The sequence below is a fragment of the Camellia sinensis genome, chromosome 1 (assembly GCF_055761805.1).
Source record: "Camellia sinensis isolate YWXY chromosome 1, ASM5576180v1, whole genome shotgun sequence".
NCBI lineage: Eukaryota > Viridiplantae > Streptophyta > Magnoliopsida > Ericales > Theaceae > Camellia > Camellia sinensis.
In genome coordinates, this window is record NC_138961.1 from 12,028,956 (window position 1) to 12,044,386 (window position 15,431).

Consider the following 15,431-nt stretch of genomic DNA (forward strand, 5'->3'; position numbering starts at 1 on the left):
CTTCTATTTATTTACTAGGGATGACCCGTGCCTGAAGGCACTACCAACAATTATTTTGGTGTCACATGCTACGAAACTCAATGATAATAAATCAATTCCAAATGGTAATGTTATTCCGACTTAAAACTTCACATATAAGAAATTGAAATTGTTTCTGCACATTGAATTAGCGAAAGCATTTATAAATTTCAAATTGCAAATTTCAAAATTAAAATCCAAAAAATGAACTATGTATTTGAATGTAGCATATGCAAAGAATCTAAAAATATTTGCTAAACTTAAAAGTCTAAATAGCAAATTTTAGATTTTTATCCACGTCAAAATGATACACCTATACACAATAGCAAGTTAGAATGTGATAACCTTCAATAAAAGAATGTTATTGAATTAGTATTATAACTGGTAACCCTATCGCTTTATCAGGTTTAAATTCCTTCAAATAAAGGTCAATGAATATTATGATACAAAAGAATCATCCTAGCTAACCCAAAAATAAATAAATAAATAATTTAACATGAGAGAGCCAACCAACGACACACTGGTAGAAGCAACGTAACCCAATGTTTCTAATATGGATCAATGACCTGCAACAAAATCACTCGCTTAAATTCGCTTCAAAAAATCAATAGCTATGAAAAATCAAATCAAAATGCATATGAGAAATCGAAAGAAATTGTAATGAAGAATAATTGCATCAAAAGAAATTGTAACGTGAAAAATCGCATCAAAATACATATGAAAAATAGGAAAATCAATAGCTATGAATTAAGAAGAATTAAACATAACTATTATGGTCAATTGAATTATGTATGCATTACTAAAGTAAACAAATGAGAATAGACAATTGTTTGCATTACTAAAGTAAACAAATGAATAGAAAAGCAAATAATAGTATAGAAGGATCAATTGAGAATGCCGATAAATCATACAAACCTCCAAATAGAATTAAACTCAAATTTTGTAAGGGGAGCGAATAATTTTCTTTATTAAGACTAAGAGAGTCTTGTTATAAGGAAGAAGAATTTTTGAAGGTTGTAAAACCAAACAAAATTAAAATTTTAAACAATTAAAGCTTACCTTGTTCGAAGTATCCATTTTTGGATGACCATGCTCCTTTGAGTTTCCATCCCTGTGATAATGCATAACTCATTTTCTAGTTGAAGCATTATGTATAACAATTAGTAGGCAACAAAAAAAAAAAAAAAATCAAACTTGAAATTAATGTTAATGGACAAATCTAACTAAAATTAAACCCAAGGTTAATTAAATAAAATTAACTGTACTATTTTTTTAAACAAAGATTACAACCAAATACTTGTGCTAGTTCATTTATTATTTTAATATTTTTGGAATCAAAACCATTCAGAAACACATTTAAATCTAACTCATTTTTTTAAAAAAAAATCATTACATGAAGATAGGTTTCTAAAATCTAAACTATTTCAAAAAATTATTACATGAAATTCACAGCTTTTCCTCACCTCATACCCAACACCACATTTGCCTCAAACCAATCAATTGACCTGCCTACTAAAAAAAAAGGGATTACATACTTTTCACTTTCTAGGTGATTGATAACATGTTGTATACTCCAAATCAATCACTAAGAATTTGCCCACAACATTTAAGAGAACACTTCACCAACATTAAGGGTTGAAAGTGAAACCACCTTTTTCTTCACTTATGAGGTACCATTATGCATAATCATCCAATTAAAAGTATAAAGTATGTTTAAACTACTTTAAGCATAAAGTAAGTTTATGCCATCACTCATTACTCCAGGATGACTAACTAATAACATAGATGGTCTACTAAATTTATTTAGTTCCAAAACTAAATATTTGAAGAAAAAAAGAAACAACCAATTGGCTTAAAACTGGCTTTTATTAATCTGGACCTCTTTACTGTTTTTCTTTTACAAATTCTTTATAGACCTCATTGAACCAATCTCAGCATTGTTTATAGAGTCTTACAAAATAACTGGCAAAGCTGAAAGTATAATTTTTTTGGGTAAATTACAAATACACCTCTGAAGTTTGCTTAAAATACGAATTGTTCCCAGTGGTTTGGAAAATTACAAATACCTCCCTGTCAGAATTTTTTATTTAACAAAAATAATTGAAAAAGTGAAATTTCTAACTGTTCACCTATACAATAATCAAATTACTTGAATTATTAATTGAAATAAAATTTTAACATTATTAAAAATTGTTAATTAATTTGATTATTTATTAATAAAATGACATTTATTATGAAATTAGAAACTTTAGAGGACATAATGTAATTTCTAGAACCACAGGGGGTAATTTGTAATTTAAGTAAATCTCAAGGGGTGTGTTTACCCTTTTTTATTTATTTATCACAACTTACAATCCTCACTCTGAAAATAAAATAAAAAATGAGAGGAGAAGAAGAAGAAGAAATAAATAAAGAAAGAAAGAAAAAAAAAAGAAAAAAAAAAGAAAGGAAAGAACAGGCGCAACTCTTGTACAAAATAAGAGATGATTTTCACCCAATAAAATCAAAATATATTGAGTTAAGAGTCACAGGGGTAAAGGGAAGAAGAAAAAAAAAATTGACTCTAACCCATCCAATCAAAATTTTAATTTATTATAATCATATTAGTTTGTCACATCTATTTTAAAATGAATATACAATTGTGCCTACATTGTTTAAATTTTAAAATGAAAATTTTAATTGATTATAAGCACTGGTAAAGTTATAAGGTGTGGAAAAAGTAGTAGGCAAAGTTATTCTATTGAATCAACCTGATCTAAATTTCTTTTCCACCCCCAAAATCACCTATATCAAGAAGAAAAATTACAATAAAAAGAAACTCCATAAATACACTTCTAGTTCCCCAAACAAAGATATAAAATTGTGAAGAAAAAAGAAGGCTCACTTGTTTAATGGGTCGTTGTGCCATTGCTCTCCATTTCTTGAAAAATTCACTAATAGACCCACACAACACTTCCATTCATTGTATAACCTGAATTTTTCAAGTCTAATCAAAACAAAGCAAAATCAAACATAAAGGCATTCTAAACCATGCTAATTTTCAAAATTATAGTAAAAATTATCACAATGATTATCATCAAAATTGTATGAAATTCAAAAATTAAAATAGAAGGCCCAAGTTATCACCATAAAAAAATCAAGTACTCGCTCTTCGTAGTTCTGAACCTAGCTAATAATCCAAAAGATAGCAACATGTAAATAAAGTCTATCTAATAAAAATTTAAGATTCTTAATTTTCACAACATGTAAAATCCAGCCAAGTTGAACAATAGATAAGTAACAAATTATTGACAAATCCATCAATTAAAGGCATACCAATTACCTAACCAACCATTGTAGCAAACAAAGCCATAACAACTTTTTATCAAAACTTATAATTCTCACTCTAAAAGTAAAATAAAAAATGAGAGGAAAAAAAAAAAAAAAAAAGAAAGGAAAGAATAAGCTCAGCTCCTGTAAAAAATAACAGACGGTTTTCACCCAATGAAACAAAAATATATTGAGTTAAGAGTCACAGGAGTAAAGGAAAGAAGAAGAAAAAAATTGACTCTAGCCCATCCAATCAAAAATTTAATTTATTATAACCACATTTTTTTGTCACATCTATTTTAAAATGAATATACAATTGTGCCTACAGTGCCTAAGTTTTAAAATTAAAATTTTAATTGATTATAAGCAGTGGTAGAGTTATAGGGTGTGAAAAAAATAATAGGCAAAGTTATTCTGTTGAATCAATATAATCTAAATTTCTCTTCCAACCCCAAAATCACCTATCAAAAAGAAAAATTCCAATAAAAAGAAGCTCAATAAATAAACTTCTAAAATTGTGGGGAAAAAAAAGGCTTACTTGTTAAATAGGCCGTTGTGCCATTGCTCCCCATTTCTTGAAACATTCACTAATAGAACCACACAACACTTCCATTCATTGTCTAACTTGAATTTTTCAAGTCTAATCGAAACAAACTAAAGCATCTTGTTTTTGAAAAACAATAAAATCAAACATAAAGGCATTCTAAACAATGCTAATTTTTAAAATTACAGTAAAAATTATCACAATGATTATTATCAAAATAGTATGAAATTCAAAAATTAAAATAGAAAACCCAAATTATTAGCATAAAAAAATCAAGTACCCGCTCTTCTTAGTTCTTACTTCTCTACCGTCTCTGAACAAAAAACATAAACTGCATGCAGCTAATAATCCAGAAGATAGCCAACATATAAAATGAAGCCTAACTAGTAAAAATTTAAGATTCTTAATTTTCACATGTAAAATGAAGCCAAGTTAAACAATAGATAAACAACAAATTATTGACAAATCTATCAATGGAAGGCAGACCAATTACCTAATCAACCATTGTAGCAAACAAAGCCATAACAACTTTTTATGAGCTAATCAAACACACCTTCAAGCCAAGGTTAAAAAATTATTTACTATTAATCATGGTTAAGGTGGCAAACCCATAGGACTTAAGGACAAAATTAAGGGAAGCATATATATATATATATATATATATCATTTTTATAGTTGGTTAAGTCTGTTTGCTACTGCCTTGCTTTTAGAAGCATTTTTTTGAAAGGAATAACCTTTTATAATCATGTAAGTAAACCATCAAAGAAACAAACAGAGAGATAAAACAAATTTACATGGTTTAATAACCATATGAAAACACAAATTTGCATGGAATTAGGTAGATGATTGAATCAAATTATCAACTACTCAATGAAATGCGCTGTCACCAACTAAGCAATGAATTAGTAGTGGAATTCACCAAATTATAGAAAGGAAATACGAATCGTAATCAGAAAATTTTAACTAATTCAGAAAAGACAAAAATCGAGGAAATCTCGATATCATAACAATAGAGAGTTGAGTGAGTATACACATATTGACATGAATATTATTTCAAATAAAAGCTTAAATTTAAACCATGAACAGTGACCAACCTCAAGAAAAATTAGCGCAAAGTTTGAAGTTTTCGGATTGAATTTCCTGATTTGGAGCCGCAAAAGGTCCCAAAAGGTCTAGACCTTTCACTCACTCACTCACACACAGAGTATTGATGGTTTTCTCTCTCTAGAAGTTGAACCAACCAACACACACACAGAGTATTGATGGTTTTCTCTCTCTAGAAGTTGAACCAACCAACCAACCAACTCTTGGTAGAGAGAGCGAGAGAGTTTTTTTTTTTTTTTTGTCTAGCTTGGTTCACAGCTTTTGCTGCTTTATATATACAGAGACTCTGTTAAGAAATGTGAAGCTCTTCTCATTTGAAAAAAAAAAATTACTGGGATGATTCCCATTTCTCCATAAAATCAAACCGAAAACAAAAATATAGAGAGGATACCATCAACTGGATTTGTTGTGTGTAAATTCCATTGAAACATTTTATCAAACACTTCATAAGCAAGAAATATAGAATGGTTGATGGGTAACTCAATAGAATGGTTAATGGTACAACAACCATTCAATAGAGTAACTCAATACAATAGTTGCACAAATTCCTACTAAAGAAAAATCAATACAATATAGAATGGTTTCGTGTGTATATATTATTTGTATAAGAAAAATCAACAAAACCCATAAAAGTGTACCCAAAATTAAAGAAAAACAATACTCACAGTTTGATTTTGGGAATCGTTCTTTCTCTACTCCACTAATGATACTCTTCCTTATTATTAATTCCAATACTCATACTTAAGGACAAAATTGTCGGACAATCTTCACTGTATTTAAAAGATTTAATTCTATTGTGTACACAACAACAATTAGAATTTAAAGAAATAAAGAAAATGAGAGAAATTGTTTGATTACAAAAATCAAACTCGAAATAATAAATAAATAATAAAACCACATATTTTATTTTGTTACAAAAACAAAAATAAAATCTGATTAAATAAACAAATAAAAACAGAATAAAATTAAACAACTTACTTGGTTAATTTATCTGAATAACTTTTCTGATCAAGTCCAGTGTTTAACACTGTGTCCTTAAGACAAATTCGTCCTCTCCACGGTGCTTTCAGAATTTGGACGTCTATCTCCCAAGATAAAATGATCTTATCAACGAATAAAAGCAGCACTACAATTTAATCGTTCGTCAAACACACAAAGTGTTTACACTCTTTCTTTTAGAAATAAGATGCAGCAAAATGCAGAGATTTAAAGCAGAGAATAGAGTTCGAAAATTGGAGTGAAATCCAAATGGGAGGCTAGTCTATTTATAGATGTAAAGGTGGCTCTTGGTTTTGAATTGAACAGGTATGAAACCTGTTAGTTTCAAATTTAAACAAATTTGAATCTGTTGGGTTAATAATTCAAACAGATAAAAAAGGGGAAGGGCTCTGTTTGGATGTGCATTAATTCCAAACGAGTTTATTTCTGTTTGAAAACGGGAAGGGCCTTGTTTGGATGTACAGAAAATCCAAATCAGTTTAATTTGAATTCTGGATTTTATTTTACCAAAAAATAAAATTAAATTCAAATGTTTTTGGCCCAAAAAGATTAGAAGCCCAACCACACACCAGCGCCCAGGCCCAGCCCAGCCCGCCCGACCCAACGGCGGCGGCCCCGCGCGCGCGCGCGCGTGTGGTGATTTTTGGGTCCAATGGGTCTAGCCCATTTTGCCCATAACCTCTCCCTCTAAAACACTTGGGTACCCCTTGGGGCACACCCCAAGTATCTCACCTAAGCCTTATAAACCCTTTCAAAACTTCCCACCAAATCAATGTGAGACAAGCCAATTTACAACCTTAAAGAATTTTCACCAAAATTCCATTTCCATAGAGCACACTTTGGCTTCAATTTTCCATTCACTCAGTAATGGTTTTGAGCAACCAAATATACCACGTGAATCACAACGCGGCATAGAACGCGTTACCACTTTAACCCGAGTAAATCGACACTCGGGACCCACCTAAAAAATAGACCAAACTTGAGAAAAAATTCTGGTTTTACCCAGAATTTTTCTACCATTTCCAACAATCCCCCACATAAATGGAATTTGATGACAACGAAAATGCAACAATATGTAGACTTTTACGAAAGAGTATAAATCGAAAATATCTTGCATCAGGATAGGTAGTTTTCGGCCTTAAACCTTCCCTAGTGATAACCTATCGGACTTACTGGCTAACCAATGGACGCGATGTCTTGAATTGTTCAGCCGTTTGTGTAAGCCAAGACAATAGATTTCACACAAAATATCTTCTAACACATCGTGGTTCTCACTGTTGTGTTCATTTTGGCCTTGAACACGCCTGGTTTTCATAAGTGTTTCTAGAGAATTTAGCCTTTTCATTTTCATAGAACCGGCCCCAGTTCAACACTCATATAGGTGATTCTTATTATGAGTATCTCCTTATACTCGTTTTGATTTTATACCTTAATCAAGATATAAGTAATCATTAAAAGCAAAGCTTATCCTTATACCCTTGCATACAACATATGTTGCAGATATCACTCTCACCATAGGAATGGGTAGGAATTTTAATCCCTTGGTGATTTCTGGCGAGCCATACATAACTTAGTTGTCCCTTTGAACTTAGTTTTTGGGATCTCTAGTCATATAAGTAAGGTTACCATTATGACGACTCTTATGTAATAGGCTTTAATCCCATCCCCTTTGATGAACTATACACTAACTTTTTTGTCAAACCTTTCGTTAACGGATCCGCAATATTCTCCTTAGATTTTATATAATCTATTGAGATTATTCCGTTTGACAACAATTGCTTTACAGTATTATGTCGACGACGAATATGTCGTGACTTACCATTATACAAATGATTCTGTACCCTACCTATTGCAGATTGACTATCACAATGAATGCAAATAGCTGGCACAGATTTTGGCCACATTGGAATGTCTTCTAAGAAGTGACGAAGCCATTCTGCTTCTTCACCTGCTTTGTCTAAAGCAATGAACTCAGATTCCATTGTGGATCGTGCGATGCAAGTTTGTTTCGTGGATTTCCAAGAAACAGCAGCGCCTTCTAGAGTAAAGACATATCCACTTGTGGATTTTGAATCTTTAGTATTCGATATCCAATTTGCATCACAATAACCTTCAAGTACTGCTGGATATCGAGTAAAGTTCAAACCAAGATCACGGGTGAATCTTAGATATCTATAAACCCGAATGATCGCTTTCCAATGGTCTTCTCCAGGGTTACTAGTGTACCTACTCAATTTACTGATAGCATAAGCTATATCAGGACGAGTACAATTCATTAGGTAGATTAGGCTTCCAATGATTTAGGAGTATTTTAACTGAGACACTGCATCACCTTTATTTTTCGATAAATAAAGACTGATGTCTACAGGTGTTCTAGCTAAATTCAAATCATCCTTGATAAATTTATCAAGAATTTTCTCAATATAATGAAATTGAGATAATGCATATCCGTCAGATGTTTTAGTAATTTTCATTCCTAATATAACATCTGCGACCCCCATATCTTTCATATCAAATCTTTTGTTAAGTATCTGCTTAGTTGATTTGATCATGTTTTGACTGCTTCCAATGATAAGCATGTCATCCACATAAAGACAAACTATGACATATCCTTGGTCAGTATTTTTAACATAGACGCATTTGTCACATTCGTTTATCTTAAACCCATTAGTAAGAATTGCATGATCAAATTTTTCATGACATTGCTTAGGTGCTTGTTTTAATCCATAAAGGGATTTTACAAGTCGACAAACTTTCTTTTCTTGCCCTGATACTACAAATCCTTCGGGTTGTTCCATATAGATCTCTTCATTTAGATCACCGTTTAAGAAAGCTGTCTTAACATCCATTTGATGTATTTCTGAATTAAACAACGCTGCTATAGAAATAAGCATGCGAATGGATGTTATTCTTGTCACAGGGGAATATGTGTCAAAATAGTCCAGACCTTCCTTTTGTCTGTAACCTTTAACAACAAGTCTTGCTTTATACTTGTCAATTGAACCATTTGCTTTCATTTTTCTCTTGAATATCCATTTATATCCAAGAGGTTTAGAACCTAGTGGAAGATCCACCAATTCCCAAGTATGATTTTGCATAATGGATTCAATTTCATTATTAACAGCCTCTTTCCACAAATGTGCTTCAGGACCTGTCATTGCTGCCTTAAAGCTTTGAGGTTCATTTTCTAACAAGTATGTCAGAAAATCTGGACCAAAGGATTTTGATGTTCTCGCTCTCTTACTTCGTCTTGGTTCATCATTAGTTAAATCCTGTTGGTTGAAACTATTACTAGTCTCTTGTGTTTGATTGTCATTAGTCTTTTGACTTTGTGTACAATCATAAGTTCTTTTCTGTGAACTTAATTCCTGTCCTTTCTTATAAGGAAAGACATGTTCAAAAAACACAGCATTCCTTGACTCTATAATAGTGTTCACATTTATATCAGGTATTTCTGATTTATAAGTCAGAAATCGATATGCACTACTATTCTGAGCATAACCAATAAACACACAGTATACTGTTTTTGGTCCAATCTTAGTCTTTTTAGGAACAGGAACTTCAACTTATGCCAAACACCCCCACACTTTTAAGTATTTGTAGGAAGGTGGTCGACCTTTTCACAATTCATAAGGAGTGCTGTTGGTTTTCTTGTGGGGTATTTTATTAAGAACATAATTAGCAGACAATATTGCTTCCCCCCACAAGTTCTGTGGTAAACCTGAACTTAGTAACATGGCATTCATCATTTTTTTTAGGGTTCTATTCTTCCTTTCAGCAATTCCATTTTGCTGTGGAGAATAAGGGGCTGTAGTTTGGTGAATAATGCCATGTTGTGCACAAAATTCATTTAATGGTGCATTATATTCACCACCCCTATCACTTCTAACCATTTTAATGGTTTTACCAAGTTGATTTTCAACTTCTGTTTTGTAGAGTTTAAACATTTCTAAGGCTTCATCTTTACTTCTAAGTAAATAAACATAACAATATCTTGTGCATTCATCGATAAATGTTATGAAATACTTTTTGCCTCCTCTAGTTTGAATAAATTTTAAATCATATACATCAGTATGAATTAATTCTAAAGGTTCAGTTTTTCTTTCAACCGATTTAAATGGAGCCTTAGTTAGTTTTGCTTCTACACAAATTTCACATTTATGATTAGGATTAATTTCACACTTTGGTATATGATCTAAACTAATTAATCTACGCAAAGCATCAAAATTCACATGTCCTAATCTACCATGTCATAAATTTGACTCAAGAATATAAACAAAAGATGTGTTATTCTTATTCATAGCAACTTTCGGTACAACTGTCATTACATTCAACTTAAAGAGACCATCACTCATGTATCCCTTACCAACATACATACCACTCTTTGTTAATACAAATTTATCAGACTCAAATACAAGCCTAAAACCATTTTTACTTAACAAAGACCCAGAAACTAAATTCTTCCGGATGTCAGGTACATGCAGTACGTTATTGAAGGTTAGTTCTTTCCCTGATGTCATCTTCAAGATCACTTTCCCTTGTCCCGCCACAGTAGAAGTAGAAGAATTTCCCATAAAAAGTTGTTCATCATTTGCAGCCTCATTGTAGGTAGTGAACATCTTCTTGTCCGCACAAATGTGACGAGTTGCTCCAGTGTCAACCCACCACTCTTTGGGATTTCCAACCAAGTTAGCCTCAGACACCACAGCAGAGAGGTTGATGTCATTCACTCCGTCAGAGATGTAATCCAATTCTGTTACATTGGCCTGATTGGTGGTCTTCTTACTTGTACTTCCATGATCCTTCTTAGGGCGGCGGCAGTCAGAAACTCGATGTCCAGTTTTGCCACAGTTATAGCATTTTCCTTTGAACTTCTTGCTACTATCGCCTTGTTTAGGACCATCTCCAGTAAACTTTCTCTTTTTGTTATGTGGTTTATGAACTTGTTCTACCACATTAGCCTTGGACTCAATGGGATTTTTCCCATTCCTCTTTTTAGCCTTTCGGTTATCTTCTTCAATTCTTAATCTTACAATCAATTCATCCATAGTCATCTCTTTGCGTTTATGTTTTAAATAATTTTTGAAATCTTTCCAAGCCGGTGGTAACTTTTCCACTAAAGCAGCGACTTGGAATGACTAGCTAAGAGACATACCTTCTGAATGAATATCATGTAAAATTATTTGAAAACTTTGAACTTGAGAAATTACTGTTTGGGAGTCTACCATTACAAAGTCCAGAAATTTACCGACGACAAATTTCTTCGTACCGGCATCTTCTGTCTTGTATTTCTTCTCTAAAGAATCCCACAATTCTTTTGCTGTTTTCAGAGGACTGTATACATTATACAGCATATTGTCAAGGCCATTCAGGATGTAGTTTCTGCACAGGAAATCTGAATGTTTCCAAGCATCTACAGCGGCAACAACTTGCCGATCACTTTCACCCTCTTTAAGTGCTGGAGCCTCTTCATGGAGAAACCGAGCCAAATTAAGAGTCGTAAGATAGAACAGCATCTTCTGCTACCATCTCTTAAACTCGGTGCCGTTAAATTTTTCCGGTTTTTCTCCATGATTGATTGGTACATGAACATGGTTCTGGATAGGGACCGATGTAGGTGTAACAATAGGAGTACCACTGCCAGATGCAGTTTCAGTTGCAGTAGCCATAATCTCTGATTACAAAAATCAGAAAAAATTAAAACACAAATTAATTTTCTAGTTACTAAAACTAGAAAATAATTATAACAACAAAATAATTTTATTTTCCTTGTTACTAAAACTAGAAAAATAAAATATCACAATAATTTTCTGTAATACCAAATAATATTCTGCAATTGTTAATGACACCAGTATAATACTACTAGTTGTCAAAGAAAAGAGACAGTATATTACTACTATCTGTCAAATAGCATAAATCACTATTTGTTTTTCCAACCAGAATATTACTTTGAAAACACAGAAAATTAAATACAATGAAGATACCAAAAAAGGGGTCTGTCTTAAGATTGTCGGACAATCTTCACTGTATTTAAAAGATTTAATTCTATTGTGTACACAACAACAATTAGAATTTAAAGAAATAAAGAAAAGGAGAGAAATTGTTTGATTACAAAAATCAAACTCGAAATAATAAATAAATAATAAAACCACAGATTTTATTTTGTTACAAAAATAAAAATAAAATCTGATTAAATAAACAAATAAAAACAGAATAAAATTAAACAACTTACTTGGTTAATTTATCTGAATAACTTTTCTGATCAAATCCAGTGTTTAACACTGTGTCCTTAAGACAGATTCGTCCTCTCCACGGTGCTTTCAGAATTTGGACGTCTATCTCCCAAGATAAAATGATCTTATCAACGAATAAAAGCAGCACTACAATTTAATCGTTCGTCAAACACACAAAGTGTTTACACTCTTTCTTTCAGAAATAAGATGCAGCAAAATGCAGAGATTTAAAGCAGAGAATAGAGTACGAAAATTGGAGTGAAATCTAAATGGGAGGCTAGTCTATTTATAGATGTAAAGGTGGCTCTTGGTTTTGAATTGAACAGGTATGAAACCTGTTGGTTTCAAATTTAAACAGATTTGAATCTGTTGGGTTAATAATTCAAACAGATAAAAAAGGGGAAGAGCTCTGTTTGGATGTGCATTAATTCCAAACGAGTTTATTTCTGTTTGAAAACGGGAAGGGCCCTGTTTGGATGTACAGAAAATCCAAATCAGTTTAATTTGAATTCTGGATTTTATTTTACTAAAAAATAAAATTAAATTCAAATATTTTTGGCCCAAAAAGATTAGAAGCCCAACCACACACCAGCGCCCAGGCCCAGCCCAGTCCGCCCGACCCGACGGCGGCGGCCGCGCGCGCTTGTGGTGATTTTTGGGTCCAATGGGTCTAGCCCATTTTGCCCATAACCTCTCCCTCTAAAACACTTGGGTACCCCTTGAGGCACACCCCAAGTATCTCACCCAAGCCTTATAAACCCTTTCAAAATTCCCACCAAATCAATGTGGGACAAGCCAATTTACAACCTTAAGGAATTTCCACCAAAACTCCATTTTCATGGAGCACACTTTGGCTTCAATTTCCCATTCACTCAGTAATGGTTTTGAGCAACCAAATATACCACGTGAATCACAACGCGGCATAGAACGCGTTACCACTTTGACCCGAGTAAATCGACACTCGGGGCCCACCTAAAAAATAGACCAAACTTGAGAAAAAATTCTGGTTTTACCTAGAATTTTTCTACCATTTCCAACAAAAATTAAGGGAAGCATATATATATATATATATATCCTTTTTATAGTTGGTTAAGTCTGTTTGCTACTGCCTTACTTTTAGAAGCATTTTTTTAAAAGGAATAACCTTTCATAATCATGTAAGTAAACCATTCAAGAAACAAACAGAGAGATAAAGCAAATTTACATACATTAATAACCATATGAAAACACAAATTTGTATCACATGCATGGAATTAGGTAGATGATTGAATCAAATTATCAACTAAGCAATGAAATGCACTGTTATCAACTAAGCAATGAATTAGTAGTGGAATTCACCAAATTATAGAAAGGAAATACGAATCGTAATCAGAAAATTTTAACTAATTCAGAAAAGACAAAAATCAAGGAAATCTCGATATCATTACAATAGAGAGTTGAGTGAGTATACACATATTGACATGAATATTATTTCAAACAAAAGCTTAAATTTAAACCATGAACAGTGACCAACCTCAAGAAAAATTAGCGCAAAGTTTGAAGTTTTCAGATTGAATTTCTTGATTTGGAGCCGCAAAAGGTCCCAAAAGGTCTAGACCTTTCACTCACACACACACACACACACACACACACACACACACAGAGTATTGATGGTTCTCTCTCTAGAAGTTGAACCAACCAACCAACTGTTGGCAGAAACATTTCCTAATTCAAGAAACATTTTTTTTCCCCTTAAGAAAAAGCATTCAATCAACTAAATCAACAAAAAGATAGAAATTCTTCTTACGTGAAATAGCAGAACCCCAGAACACCATATGCCAGGGGCAGAGCAGACTCCACAAATGGGAATAAAATCTGCATATCTAGTGGTTCAATGGCATTTGGATCTGTGAAGTACTCAATAAAATCTGCAATGAATAATCTACTCTATAAAAAGGATTTGATAAATGAAAAGGAGGGCATAACTACTTTTAATACAATAATGTCCAAGTGTAAAAGCAATTAGTAATACTTGAGATGTCCAAGTGTAAAAGCAATTAGTAATACCTGAGATGCAATTCCTAGCTCCACCGAGGAACCAATAGTGGGAACCAATTCATTTCCTGCAGATTTCATTCTCATCATCCTAAATTAGATATAACTTTCAAATCAAACACACTAATTAACCAAAAAAACACAAACTATGAGAGATAGAGAAAAAAAAATCTCACCCTTGATGAAATAAAAGCCTTGGACTCGTCCGAATCAAAATCGTCGCTACTCTGTCCTCTCTCTTCCGCCTCGTCTCTCGATGTCATTGTCGCCAAATTCGAATCGTTTGATGATGCCATTCAACTGACCTTTTGAATGAACTCTTCAATATATATACACAAAGGGATGATATCTGTGGCTTCAATATAGTGATGAACAAATATAGTGAACCTCACTGATTTGTTGCTGCGATGATGCCGATTTGGACCTACCGATCTAGCAAGGCTACTGAAGTCGCCGATCTGCTCTTGAATGTGAGAGAGAGAAAGAGAGAGAGAGAGAGAGAGATGGAAGGGAAGAAAAGATCTGCACTTGAATGAGATCTCAAAATAAAGAAACTCTTCTCTTGAAACCGTAGGATTGAATCACCATTATAAATCCACCATTGAAATATAAATGTCTCCTGGACATTTCTCGACTGTTGGATTGATTCAATCTAACGATTCACATTTTGACACAGGGACAACAATCCCATCAAAATTCAAAAACCATTCTCCCTTCTTATATAGATTTTAATTATTATATGACAGATAAATGTTAGAACTTGTTTGGTGTCGCATTTGGGGTTGTTTATTATTATTATTATTATTTTTTCTTTATAAATTTGTGTTATGTTTAGTATAATTTTGTTTACAATTTATAATGTGAACATAGTTTAAATAAGTGAAAAAAAAAATATTATTGGAAAGTTGAGGGAGGGCTATTTTAGCTTCTATTTTTTATTATTATCTTTTAATTTTTAATAAATGGTACCAAACAGAATGGATAGTATGCATTTGAAGGACCTTATTATATTTTGCGTAGATATAAGAAACCTACACCATTTCTGTTTGAATGAATTTTCTAAGCTTAGTTTTTGAAAAAAAAAAAATTAATTTGGCAAAAATAATCAAATAGAAAAAGAAAGATAATTTCAACATTTTCACATTGATATGGGGTTTTCCTACAATACCTATTCCCCTTTCATCACCAAG